A 15,081-nucleotide genomic window follows, 5' to 3' on the forward strand; every position below is an offset into this window, starting at 1 on the left:
AACTATGATACAGTGAAATGAAATAATTACATGTCATTCAACATTTCATTAATATTTTCCGAAATTTTTAAAACTTTTTATTAATAAGATTCATTATTAATATTAAATAGTTCTCTTTACCTCCCATCATATTCAGGACCAAAAAAGACTTATGTAATATTAATAATAATACTTATTATTAAAAAGCTTTTTAGTAATTCCAAAAAGATGAATGAAATACTAAGTGATACTTATTATTCAATTATATTTTTATAAATGGAATTATAAAACTTTTCTAGATACATTATAGTTATGATCATATTTAGCTCCGGGAACCGGGTATTTTAATCTCTTTACTCTTTAAGTCAAATATGTCTTTACTGTTAAAGTCAAATGGGTATTTTAATCTCTTTACTCTTAAAGTCAAATGTGTCTTTACTGTTAAAGTCAAATATTCGTTTTTTTTTTGTTAGTATTTGAATGAGAAATGTTTTAGATTTCTCATTTTAACTTATAATGTTATATATAAAGAAAAAAACAAATCTTATTTTATTTCAAAAGATCAAACTATTGTATTTGTTTTATTAATTGTATTGTTTTCAATGGTTGGTTTAATTAATTGTTTTCAATTGTTTAATGGTTGGTTTAATTGATATTTGATTTCAATACATTTGTAATTCACTATAATACTTTATTATTTTAATTCTAAAACGTTATCTAATTAAACATTAGTTAGAAAATCAAAAGAGAGATTCATTTGGAATAATGGGGAAGTCTATAATACATATTTTCCAACCATTGAATAGCTCAAATAATTATTTTGAAGGATGGTTTAATTGATATTACAAGGTTAGTTGAAGCACTTAACTTATAAACTTGATAATTTGTAACTAATAAAAACAAAATCCGTTACAACTATTCATCAAAAAGTAATGTAACATTGATAGAATATAACATCGCATCCACATAAGGATTTAAAATTCAATGGAGATGTTGTCATAAACACAAATATAATTTTATGTATTTTTTATTCAAAATAGGTCCAACTATACATGTTTCTTTTTTACAAAATAGAACTTCATTTCCAACATAAATAATGGAATCTCATGCCCAACAATGAGATAATGGAAAAACAACATCATGATCGATCTACCGTATGGGTCTATGAGCCACTCCCAGGTGGATTTCCAAATTGATGTCTCTGCAAAAAATTACAATAATCAATTAGTTGTAAAAATTGAAAGGCATATAATCAATTTCATTAATTCATGATGATATTTTGATCAAATACTCATTCTCACCGTGAGGATTTGAGGCAATGGAGAAGACAACCCTTCCTGGGTAGATGGCGGAGCACTTGGTGACAGATATAGGCATGGTTCAGGGGCGCTGGATAAAGGCATGGTGGATGTGAAATATGGAAAAGGTAGTGGGTGAGGGCGACGATACACCCCCACCGGTTGTACAATACTGGGAAGCACTGTAGGCCGGGGGATTGACCTAGGGGGGGGAATTGGAATGTTAAGGGTGGACGATTGAAAAAATGAGAATGGTGGATGATTGAAGGGTAGGGGTGAGCATTGGGAAGGTATTACAGAGGTGGTTATAGGCATGGAAGAATTTGTGGAGGAAAGAGGTGGTGGGTGTGGGCGATGATACATCTTAATTGGTTCAACAATAGGGGGGGGCACCCTTGGGGAGGATATTGGGGTGTTAATCGCTGAAGCAGTGTCCCCAATGCTAGATCTTTTTTCGGTAGCATGTTCATCGAATAAACGAATTCGAAAACTTGGAATGGCGTGAGATGTGGGTCCCTCAGCTGTAACAATAAAAATAGTTCGTATAGTCATGCAAATGTGTTGAACATGATAATATATCGCATTTAACGTAAAACAATGCATAGCATGACATTTCCATACCAATATTGGGTATAATAGAATCTTGAATTATCTCAGGCGCGTGGTCCATATTTCCTTGTTTTTGAGAAGATGACTCCAATTGTTCATCCATTCTTTTTTTCCTTGCATGAACTCGTCCAACCCTTTCAAATTGTAGTATATCTGTCCCTGACTTTGACTTGCGACCACATCGCCTCTTTTTATTTACTGGACTCAAGAAACTATGTTTTCTCTTGGTAGTGATCTTGGATGGAGTTATAGTATTGAAAAACATTTTGTTGTATTCTTGACATGCTTTGTCTACCAAGTTGTTCAATGCATATGCCTGTTCCAAATTTGTAGGTATTATGGATCTCAATTTCTCAAGAGTTGATGAGTTAACACGTTCCATCTCATCATGTTCAGAGAATGCACTATCTTGTCGTACATTGGTCGATTCAACATTGTATGAGAAATTCTCTAAATTATCAATGCTTGTTTCATTATGATAATTCAGATTGGGAGGAGAATCAAAGCATGGAAAAAGCTCTGTTTGGATTTCTGGGACCAATATAGGTGTTTCATTCAAATCAAATAAAATTCTAGGCCTTTCTGTCGTGGGATCAGTGACACCAGGTGCTACATTTTCACCCAAAATAGTGTTACTCACTAACGTCTCAACTTTCAATACATGTTTACAGATATTTCCATTTAGGGCCCAATTGCAATTGCAGAAGTGTAGATTAGAACCCTTATATATGACATTGTACCAAATGTCACGAGTATCCTTATTTTGGCTACGAACCCAGTAGTCATTACTCTTTTCATCAGGCACACAATCTTCATTTGGGATTTTCTTAGCTCTACACTTGGATGAATTCAGTTGTTCCTGTATTTTTCTGGGTCGTACAAAACCAGCTTCTTTTAAACGGTGCATATGATTGTAAAATAATACAACCTTTGTCAACAAAACATAGATTAACCAATCAACCCTTCTGTGGCATGCATTGTTCTTCTCACATAGGTACCTTTCCTTGATATATCGATGGTAAGATTCAATGGCGTTGTTCGTATCTTGATTTGAATGTGGAAAATTTCTGTATGCTTTTGCCCACATATCTGTAGAAAGAAATTTATTAGTTATATATTAATAAGTATACATATGACATGAAAAATAGAGTCATTATAACCACCAATAAGAAGCTTACATATTTTGTCGTTGGACAGCCAAGTATTTCTAAAATATTCCAAAAATTTTTTTTGTTCACTGAATTCTTCAAATAAGCTTTCAACTTTCTTTCGCACAGATTCATCATCTTTACACATGTGCATGATTTCACCTAATCCACGAAAAATGCGTATTTGGTTTTCCCTCCCTTTGACCTTGTTTCCAACATTTTTCAACCATGCACGACGAACATGCCACACACATAATAATACTTTGCACTTGATCGTAGACCTGCAATAACATAATTTTTAGTGAGATTATACATTAACAATATTTTTTATGCCTCTTGTAAAAATAATAAACACATCACCTCAATGCTTCAATTTCAGCAGTAGCATCATCCGTGATGAAGGCAAGAACATGCCAATCTGGTCGCTCTTTGTATCCAATTGCAAGTAAGGCCGACATCCATTTAGAAAGATCAGCTATAGTGTTGCGTGATGATATCACCCAAGCTATTGGAACCCCATTGTGATGTTCGTCGAAAACCATTAAGGTGTAAAGTTGATACTGCATTACAAAAAATATGCATAATTACATTTATATAAGATACATGCATTAATATGAGGTTAAATAAATGAATCGGATTTAGGATAAATATGTACTCACCCCGTACTTATTTGTACTAAAGGTTGAATCCATTGAGATAATATTATTGTGAGAGTATTTCAGCATCATTGAACACATCCACTTTGTTTGTATGCCTATGATAAAAGGGATATTTTCAACAAGATCTTGTTTTTGGTAGAAGAAAAAACTCTCTGGGTTTTCCTTGTACCAGCACTCCACACTCTTTGGATCACTTTGATCTTTAACATACTCTAGCCTTATGATATCATTGTAAATGTTACTTATATCTTTTTTTGTCATGTAGGTATCTCGAAGTATCCCTGTGTATAACTCACCGGATCCATCCTTCACATCAGAGATGAACTTGTCCCATATCATTGTAGCATTAAAACCTCTTTTAACGAAATGTTGGATTGTAGATCGCATATGCCAACTTAAATGTGGTGCATAATTGAATCTCATGGACCTTCCGATTGCATCTGTCCCATGACAAATAACATTGGATTGATCAATATGTCTACATGCAGTATATATTATTACAGCATCATCTGGTCTCATCACAAGTCGTCGCACAAAGAAGTGACATTGGCAACCAACTTTAATACTTTCATGTCGATTGCGGGTTGTCTTTGGATCTGATGATGCACTCCTAATTCTCCTTGTCGACTGTGGACCATATGAACACCAATAACTGTACGTAAAAAAATTACTGCAAATTAGATATAATATTTATGCATATTGAAAAAATTACACATATCTTGAAAAAGCATATAGAGACTCACACACTGTACTCCAAGAATGTTGAGTAATTGGTGACTTTGATATCCTCTATTTTTTTACTTCGGTGCTTCTTAAGAAGAAATTGGGTGGGTGCACTTTCATTTGATTCCTCTCCACTTATGAAATCATCAAGTCGACAATATGGAATAACTGCAACTTGGTCCCCCTCAATCTCTGTCCATGTTAAGTCTTCTGCTGAAAATTGTATCATATCTTCCGGGTCTTCAACTTCCAACTCGTTAATCCTCCCCCACTTATTCATTCTTAAAATACCTATACAAATTGCATTGAAAATAATTTAGCTTGAGTAAATAATATGGTCTTGATCAATGCATAGCGTACTAAGCATGGAAGTCTCATTTTTTAGTAAATATTTTATACTTTTCACGTAAACCACTTTGGGATTAAGTAATATTTAGGGGATCTTAGATGACATTGTACGATAACTAAGATCATAAGAAATTGGGTCATTAATAAGCTTAAATATCTCTGACAAATTTAGACTAACCCATGCATGACATATGAATTCTTTCTGGAGGTGGGGCCACCATGTTATTGTCGAGGGGCGACTTGTGATGAGTCGCTGCGCTGGAATTGGTCAAAGGGAACTGCCTAACACTGACACATAAGATGGTGCGTTAATGGGTCCCTTCAAATAGGGATGAAAGGGAGAGACATAAAACCTGTCCCCAACAAACCCCCAATATCAAGAGTAATAAGCTTGAAGATTACCAATGCTAGGGAATTCCAAGGTTAATAACAAATGAACAAAACAAGGCTCTGATACTGGGGTTGACCTTGGGGTACATATTGAGGCTGGGGTTGACCTTGAGGAATGTATTGTACCACTGGTATATACTGTCCTTGAGGTTGCCCCCCAGACGCAATTTGTGTCCTCACCCCGAATTCTACGGGATGTCCTCAACAATTCGGCCACGGAAATAATCTCAGGAGACTGGCCCCGAAGTCTACGCGACTGTCTCGGTAATTCCGCCACAGTTAAAGACTTTTAACTACTGCACACACAAACAAAGTAAAATCTCAAAGAAAACTGCCTAAAGTCTCTAAAGAACCAAACAAATTTGAAGCACACGCCTAAAGAATCTAGAGCATGAAACCAAGCACAAACAGTAGCCTTCCGGACTGAAAGCGCTAGTTGGAGATGAAACCCAACATCGCCGGATTCAGTACAGAAGTGGCGGGTGGAACAGTTACCCCGGAAACCTGCTTAATGAATAGACCGGCACAAGTTCCTCCACTTTAACCGTCTCGAGTGAAGTGAACCCCCCAGAAAATCCAAGTGAGTCTAGCCGACGTCTGCTCCAGGTACAGTGGGATCTTCCCTCCACCGTCACCTCGGTAGAATCCTAAAGATTATGGTCACTAAGGTTACCAACAGCAACAAGTACACCTGGGGGAACAGTCTACACTCCGACAGCACGCAAGGGCAGAGTATCAAGCTCAATCCCCTTGCCGGCTCCTTGACAATAATCCAAGGTTTACCGACAAGTGACCCCTGGCTCCTCGACAATGGTTAATCCGAGGTTTACCGTTTGTAATACGTGCGTGTCTGGCGTCGTTCCCAACGAGGGAGGATTGATCCCCTCACTGGTTCGGACACGAGCTCGTGCTTCTCCTTTAAGAGGAGCTTTCCCAGAGTATAAATGAAACAGCTGGATTTAATCTATCACAAGATAAGCTACTTGTTTGGTTTTGTTGTCTTGGAGAGTTTATTACTCTCCTACTCCAAGACACTAGCCTGATCTATATTGGTGTTTCAGAGCCCTAGTAAATAAAAAGTTACTAAGTTGATTTTACTTTAAGCGTTAATTTTATGGCTTTCTTAAGACAAAAGGTAGTGGAGATGAAACTGGTGGTGTGTAGACTCGACTCTCAACCACTACAAATATGCACCTAAGATGATTTACACTACTTTTCTTTTTCAATGAATCTCCTAGCTAAGAGAGTTGGAAGAATGCAAATTTTATAGAAAACAACTTTCTTAACAAAGACAATCAAAGAAACAATTTTCTTTATCTTTTCAAAACATGCAACTCATGACCACTAATCATTCACGAAATTTCCTTTTTCTTCAAAAGACTACAAATGCTACCAAAGCAAACTTTGTTTCCAAAAGAGTTTTTGTATTTTTCCTATATTAATCAAGCATGTAAAACTATTTATCAAAAATCAAATTTAACAAATCTAAGACAATCAAATCAAAATCACTCAAAATTAAAACTAAAGGCAAAATTTATACCTTTACCATAAATTCAGTTAAATTAAATGACATCTTAAGCAATAACACAAGGCCATGTGCAAGAAAATTAAAGTAGAGTATGAAGAAGTATCAGAGTACTTTGTAAAATAAGTGTAGAGATAAAAAACTATACTAATTATATGTTATTAGTCAATCTGAACTGCATTATCTAATATTTTTTCTCAAAACTTTGGAAATGAGTGGATATTTATGGTAGGAATGTAGTTTGAATATGATATAGATTTAATACATTAAATTTTTTATGATACATTCCATTAAATAAATTCAATAATGTAAAATTATAATTATCTCAATTTCACACAGTGAATTAAAAAATCTTAAAAAACAAAAAAACTGATAAAAAAAAAAAAAAAAATATTGCATCAAAAAAACTATGATGCATTCCATTAAATAAACTTAACAAATTATAATTATAATTATCTCAGTTTCACACACTGAATAAAAAAATCTTTAAAAAATGTATAAAAATAACAGCATTAAACTACATTTCATGTTTAAATTTATAATGAATTATATAAATATCATTAAACTCATCATAAAATTTAGGTAAAGAATTAAAAAATTAAAAAAAGGAACAACTCGTAAAATTTAATACGGATAATAATTACCTTTTTAATTTTGGACAATCTTTTACACTACTTAACGAAGGAGGAATTGCACACTATGAATCCTTAGTATCCTATCCACGTTGGAGAGGGAAAAAAAAAATATCCCAAATTTCTACCACTGTTCTATTGATTGGTCCTACTGATGGGGATGAACAAAAATGAGTCTAATCCTATATCCAATATAATTCTATGTATAGTACTCAAAACTGTCAATGTAAAAAGTGTATGTATGTATTTGGGGTAATACATTGAAAAACTGAAGGCACTATTCTTTCTCTTGTACATTTCACTAGTAAGGAATCTTGCAATACTTATAGTAGCAATCAAACCCTGTCATTAAAACATCTCTCCAAAACTAACATTGTCATTCAACCAACAACTCTGGTTTCCTCACAATACTAAGTTATGAACTCAATAGTGCATTGACTCTAAATATTAGTATTCAATATAAAACCTTGGACAATATAACTCATTAAGCAAAGCAACACAAACCCTAGATTCCTTGGTCTTTTGGGCAATATATCACCAATCAAAATTTAGCAACAAAAACTCTAAACACATCCTCAAGAAACCCTGTCAAACTAATTATAACCCTCAAATTAGTCAACAACAACTTAAATAAAATACCCTAATTTATTTATGAATGTTGCAGTAGAGAAACTCGACAATCTTGTAGCAGTAGTAAAAATCCAAGCAAGAAACTATATAGATATCATACTTAGCAACATAATTATTATCATCAACATAACCCATCAACATCAATCATCATAGCATATATCTACAAAGCAAGCCTTGGACAAAGATCTCCAATAACAACTTTAACTTCAACATTTTCAAAACCCTAAGACATTATGTAATCATTCTTATCACAAAATCCCTGTCATCTTTAACAATATATAAATATTGATATTCATTTGCATAAAAAACATACGGTCTTAAACAACATAATAACATTGACTTCACTATTCAAATATTTTTCCAAGCAAAAACTACATCTATCCTTGTCATGTCAGGCCTTAGTTATTACAACATCAAACAATTTCTTAGATAAGATTATCTCTAACATGCTTTAACTACTACAACACCAACCAAACTAGGCCAAACGAAATTAGGATTGTATACACTCTACCAAACAAGCATGGCCATTTATAACTCGATCATAATGGTTATCACACTTTAACAATGTACAAACTTTGCTCAAACTAGGTTTCTGTCAAGTAACACCAAATATAACAATCTTGTGCTGTACCATCGACCACATCAACCCAGTCCTATTGACTCTCCCGGCTAGACAAAATATTCTACAACATAATTTTTTTTAACAAACTGTCACCTCTGCATTCTGACTTTAGTTCAGTCAATTTTACTTTTAAAACCTATAATTAAGAAACAAGACATTGCACCATGTGAAACGTAGACATAAAATATAATGAGATGTTAGTGGGTGTCATGTGCTAGTTTTCACGTTTTTGTTATAGCCCAACAGGTTTAAAGTCGGTTCTCAATATTTTAGATCTTCGACAGAAAATGAATCTCGGACCTCAACACAATTTACTCATTGGCCTTTGTTTATCCATTTCAAGAAAATGACTTTATTTGAAATCCGGTCATGGATCACGAATATTTTAAAAGCTGAAATCCTGTCATGGATCACGGAAGACTGTAGCGACGCTATGAAAGTAAATGAATTTAATGAAATTATTTCATCGTTTAAATAAAAAATTGAGAGCCTCCGAATGGTAATGGATGCCTGCAACAACGTTTGAGAAGAAATGTATTTAAAAATACTGATAATGGATCTGAAATACTAATAATGGATACGGATAGGCGGAATCTATGGAACAGAATCAAAATATGGATGAAATAAAACTATATATAAATGCAAAAACTGAATATTTACTTTAATCTAAGTGTCACAAATAGCAAGGCCCTAAAGAATTCCGTTAGGTAGAAGTTTGGTAAATTGGTATGGGAAAAGAACTAGGTAGAAAGAAAAAGTACTAAATTGAAGAATTCAACACTTCATGTGATCTATAATAAAAAGAGTTTATTTGGAGCTAATATAGATTTAATACATTAAATTTTTTATGATACATTCCATTAAATAAATTCAATAATGTAAAATTATAATTATCTCAATTTCACACAGTGAATTAAAAAATCTTAAAAAACAAAAAAACTGATAAAAAAAAAAAAAAAATATTGCATCAAAAAAACTATGATGCATTCCATTAAATAAACTTAACAAATTATAATTATAATTATCTCAGTTTCACACACTGAATAAAAAAATCTTAAAAAAATGTATAAAAATAACAGCATTAAACTACATTTCATGTTTAAATTTATAATGAATTATATAAATATCATTAAACTCATCATAAAATTTAGGTAAAGAATTAAAAAATTAAAAAAAGGAACAACTCGTAAAATTTAATACGGATAATAATTACCTTTTTAATTTTGGACAATCTTTTACACTATTTAACGAAGGAGGAATTGCACACTATGAATCCTTAGTATCATATCCACGTTGGAGAGGGAAAAAAAAAATATCCCAAATTTCTACCACTGTTCTATTGATTGGTCCTACTGATGGGGATGAACAAAAATGAGTCTAATCCTATATCCAATATAATTCTATGTATAGTACTCAAAACTGTCAATGTAAAAAGTGTATGTATGTATTTGGGGTAATACATTGAAAAACTGAAGGCACTATTCTTTCTCTTGTACATTTCACTTGATTTGTCTGTAGATCTTCCAGTGTACCATCCACCATAGTTGTAACTTTTAGTGCCAATAGTAACCCAAAAATGTCTTTGCACTGTCCACACTGGGGAAATAAGGTGGTTCAAAATATATATGACGTAGGGCATCACAAGCACCTAGATATGATGGACCCTTCATTTCAGTGCTACCCATGGTTGTTACTACCAGCTGCTGATACGAGAAGAAAAACCTTTTCACCGCGGCTTCTATTGCCTGGAAGGCCAACAGAACATGTATTGTTGCAACATTGTAAGCACTTGAAGTGTTATGTGAGCGCAGTCCATGTGAATGAAACAAATGCATAAGTGCCTCCTGGAGTCTTGGTCCACCCTTTGGATCAGCCTCAACACCGATGACTTTGGGCACCAGATGCCTTAGTTCCTTGCATGCATTTGTAAGGTCTCTAAGGGGGGCAGACCGAAGGCAATATGCACCTGCAAGCGTACTAGTGCTGCTAATTGCCAACTGGTGTTTAAGGCAAAGGAAATCATCTGGGTCCATCACTAGAAGCAAATGCACAATTTCTGTGAGCATGTTCCACATCCTTTCAACCATCCAACAGTCTGTGGATGCTCCTACGAAATCCCCAGAGTCTATTCTTTCATATACTCTCTGCAACAATTCTTGGCCTACAAATACCCACGCCTCAAAGATCTGGAGGACATTGCAAAGTTTGGCATCTTCTAGATTATGGCACTGTTTATGTTGTTTTAAAGAGTGCAAATATCTTGGCTTGCAGATTCTATCATATTCAAGAAGAGGCTTACCTGACATATTTGGTTCCCCCAGACCTAAAGTGAAGGGAGTCCTCTGCATATGGCCTTCAATGGCAAGCCATATTCTAGAAAACATAGCTTCAGCGCTTTTCCATGTACCCAAACGAGGAAGTAAGCTCTCTTCACTTGTTCTGCTAACCACAGGTAAAGCACCAGGTCTCTGCCATACCTCATGGAAAACTTTCCATGAGAGAACACCACTACTTACTGACAACTGAAGAGTGGGAACCTGCTTGTCATTTTCACAAATCATTGAAATCAACTCAATCTCGGAACTAATTAAGGATTCAAGCCTTCTCTTCCATTCCTCTTTGTCAATGTAAGTCCTTGTGTCACAGAGGACAGACGAAACAAACTGAAAAGTAATCTCCAATGACTGTAAGGCAGCCTTTACCAACCCCTCTCTAGACCAACCAGGCCATTCCTTGAATTTCCACATGGCACTGAGCTCGGGGAGATGCACATACTGCTCGTAACCCGCACACTCCATGGGGGAGGGCTCTATGGATTCTTCAACAAAGGCAAAATAGGATGCCATTTTTTTACAGGACATATTTTTTCCCTGCAAACATAACGAGGAGAGTAAAGACACTAATGCTCTCCATATACCATAATCTAAAAAGAACAACATAATAATAGAATAAACACTAAAATTTTGAAAACTGGATTACATCATACAAAGGTAAATTATTTACTTAATTTATATAAATGGTATTATTAATGAGGTAAATAAATATAAAATCATATATAAACATATAAGTTTAGTTATATTAGGTGGAGATAACTAAATATATAGATATATAAATAAAATAGTAAATTATTTAATTTTTAAATAAATATATCAATAATAAAAATATATTTGTTAATTTATTAAATAAATAAATAAATATAAAATTAATAATTAATAATTATAATAGTAAATTCCTTAATAATAACATGTTTAGATATCTGGGGTGTTGCAGCCAACCAAAAGCTGTGCAACCTCATTGCGGAAGTTGTTACAGTTATGGTGCAACAAACTATATGTTTCAGCTGTATAGCGAGGGCTTATTTCTTCCAGGAATTCTTCAAACATTTCCATCGGGACGTGAGTGACACCCAACTCAACCACTTTCCACGGTTTTCCATAAGGAGTTTGCCCTGTAGGGCTGTGTTGAATACCACCCCCAAAGTAATACACCTTCCCATAAACTACCACACCGGTATGCCAAATTCCTTCAATGGCTTTTCCAAGAAAACTAGTTGAGAGTTGACGAGCAAGTATTCAAACACTGTATTTACAAACACTGTATTTACAAAAATAAAATTTTTGAGATTTTTACCCAAATCCAAAATTCACTATAATAATAACATGTTTAGATCTTTGTGGCAATTGGATTGGATCACTTTGTGGGATATACTCCAGACAATCGAAAGGTGAAAACAGAAATAAATTTTAGATTCCATGGATTAGTTCTGTTTTGTGATTAAATTTCCTGTGAAATTATATTTTTAAGAGTATTGAGTTGATTTTGAAAATGGACAGCTTCCGTCTCAACACCAGCTATTGTTTGCATCTCGTTGGGTTCAGTTTTATTAGTATGTATGATCATTATAGCTCTCTACCGTTCAAATCAGCTTCTTCTTGCATACTACCGTTCAAATCAGCTTCTTCTTGCATACTAATACTAGTCCAAATCATAGCTCACATTTTTCCTCTGAACACAAATATGAGATCACTTCAAAACTTCCACGATGCATGCATCTATATGTACATGTCTTATGACTTTAAATTCTTTTCTGATCTTGAATCTAGAATATGCTTGTTTGCTTTGAGCTAAACTATTTCAATGGGGCTGAGTCAATTTACTGATATGTGCTATAGAGAATAGTTACTGTTCTGCTAAAGTTTTCAGTGCCTTGTCCTGGAGTTGGTCTTTGAAATCACCTCTTGTCTGCAAAGATACTGTTGGATTGCTCAACACTGGTGAACCTTACTCACAGGGAAGCCATTGCGCGACCTTGGAGAGACTTTGTGCTTGGGAGAAGAAGCTCTATGAGAAAGTCAGGGTATTTGTCTTTCAACTTGACCTCTTTTTCCTTATTTTCTTGATCCCATATATTGAATGGCTGTTTTTGTACTTAAATATTGTTGCCCACTTTACTCATACATAGCGAATGAAATCATCTGTTAGGTTTGCAATGGCCAACAGTGCAAAGCCATTTTTTAGCAAATCTTTGCTGTGGAATAAATTAAGAAGCTGAATCCAGAGAAATTACACTGTTCTGATGCAAGATCCTGAGAATATTCAGAACCTTTTAAAATCAAATAGAGAAGATATTAAGACAATTTTTCTATCTAAATTAGTTATAGCTCTTAAAGATTTGTTTAAGGACACCAGCATAATTCTTCATTTTTTGCTTTGATAGGCATGGCTTGTCTGATTGTATGTAACGGTGGTTAATTTTTACCAGTTATTTTTATGGCTTCACAGAACAGAGAATCTGCAAAGATAACGTTACAGAAGAAAATGCGACTGTTGCACAGTCAACAATCAAAAGGTTATGAAGAAACAAAGATTAACAAAACGAGAAGAGATATAGAGATGCTGCAATGTTATATACTGCAAGAACGTGAGGATGTAATTACAATTTCAGCATCAATTTTGAACCTGAAAGAGAACCAATTGTACCCACAGCTTGTTGAGCTTTCAGAAGGGTAAAAACGAACATGTGACGCCTATGAGTTTTACTGCTTGTTCAGTTTACTATTCTTGATATTGCTTTGTATTACTATTCTCGTTCAGTTGATTGCTTTGGATATGCTGCGTTATCTTTTCCTTGTATTTGGTGGTATTTAAATATTTTAGAATTCTGCCTGCTAAATTGTTGATATATAGTGAACATGTATTTTCAATTCTTGCTAAGAGTATATGTTTCTGCTTGTGTTAGAGATTAGGAAAATCCTTTATGCTCACATACGAGTGCTGTCATTCAATATCAGTACAAATTAAAGCGACCGAAACCAGGAAAATTGTAGTAGAAACTTTAAAGCGACCGGATCCAAACCAGGATAAGTGAGGCGAATCAAAAGGCCTGATCAAGGAACAGCAGCACTAACCTTGCAGATCGCTGCTCTCGATAACTAGTGGCCAGGTGCTCCAGGTCTGCGCTGTTCCGAATTGCCGAAGGTGCTCCAGGTCTGCGCTGTTCCGAATTGGGGAATTGAACTGCAGATAATCTCCCGGGACTTTGAAGGCCGGAGGAGGTTGGTGAGCTCTCCCCTCCGGCATTAATCCTGATGCCATCAATACGATGTGAGGGATGTCCTAGGAACTGCACCGGCGGCGGATCCATACTTCGGCAGATTTACTTCATCAATACAATGCCATGAATGAACCTCAAGGTTGGCGGCGGGCAGGTCGGAGAGGGCTTTTTGCGGGCAGGTCGGAGGGGTATGATCGATGTCGTCGATTGCTGTCGCCGGGCTCTGACACAGGTACCCCCATAGCATTAACTTTGCTATGGGGGTGGAAATAGGAATTGCCGTAGTCTAAAGAGGTGTTATTGATTATCCATAACCTGGATCGCCCTCCCCACCTCTAGGTTTATTTATTATTCACACTAGTACCCAGCTTCAACAGCCCCAAGCAGATGATTTCAGTGTGCTAGTGGACTAGAGCTTGTGCTTAGGAGCAATGTCTGAGGGTTTTTGGCCCCAGTTGATTAAGTCGTAAACTCTCTCTAGAAATGGCACAGTCTCATATGTAAACTCGACGATTTGTAGACATTCAACTTGGCTTCAACTTTCGCTAGAGCTAATATTGCAATTCGACCCTTAGTGATACGCCCACCTAATCCCCTATCTGCGTTGATTAACTCTGTTAAAAAAATAACAAACATAATTTTGTAATTTGGCTCTCAGAAAAATGTGTGTGAGTTCTCGATTCACCTAATTACCACAAAGAAACCTTCTTACTCATGATATTTCTACCTCAACTTATTCTCAGCATTGCTAACCATTTTCATTCATCCCTGCCAATATATTATTGCTAACGCTGCTACCGATTAGCAATATGTTGTGATTCTTAGCCTCGAGGGTTTCCCAATTCGGCCCCACAAGTAAATGGATATTTAACCCTTCTATCTCCCATTCAACCATAGAATTTTGGCCTCCTTCAAGCACTGCAGTTTTATGATGAAACCTTTCTGTTTCTTGGCCTAGGTATAA

At 35.0% G+C, this 15,081-nt stretch overlaps 1 pseudogene; it reads right to left on the minus strand.

The window, feature by feature from the left end:
* Positions 1-10,116: 10,116 nt before the first annotated feature.
* On the minus strand, positions 10,117-11,409 carry LOC149265572 (nematode resistance protein-like HSPRO2 pseudogene; annotated as a pseudogene).
* Between the last annotated feature and the right edge of the window lie 3,672 nt (positions 11,410-15,081).

This window comes from Pinus tabuliformis, chromosome 6 (assembly GCF_031772625.1).
Source record: "Pinus tabuliformis cultivar Carrire ecotype Pingquan chromosome 6, CPIR1, whole genome shotgun sequence".
Classification (NCBI taxonomy): domain Eukaryota; kingdom Viridiplantae; phylum Streptophyta; class Pinopsida; order Pinales; family Pinaceae; genus Pinus; species Pinus tabuliformis.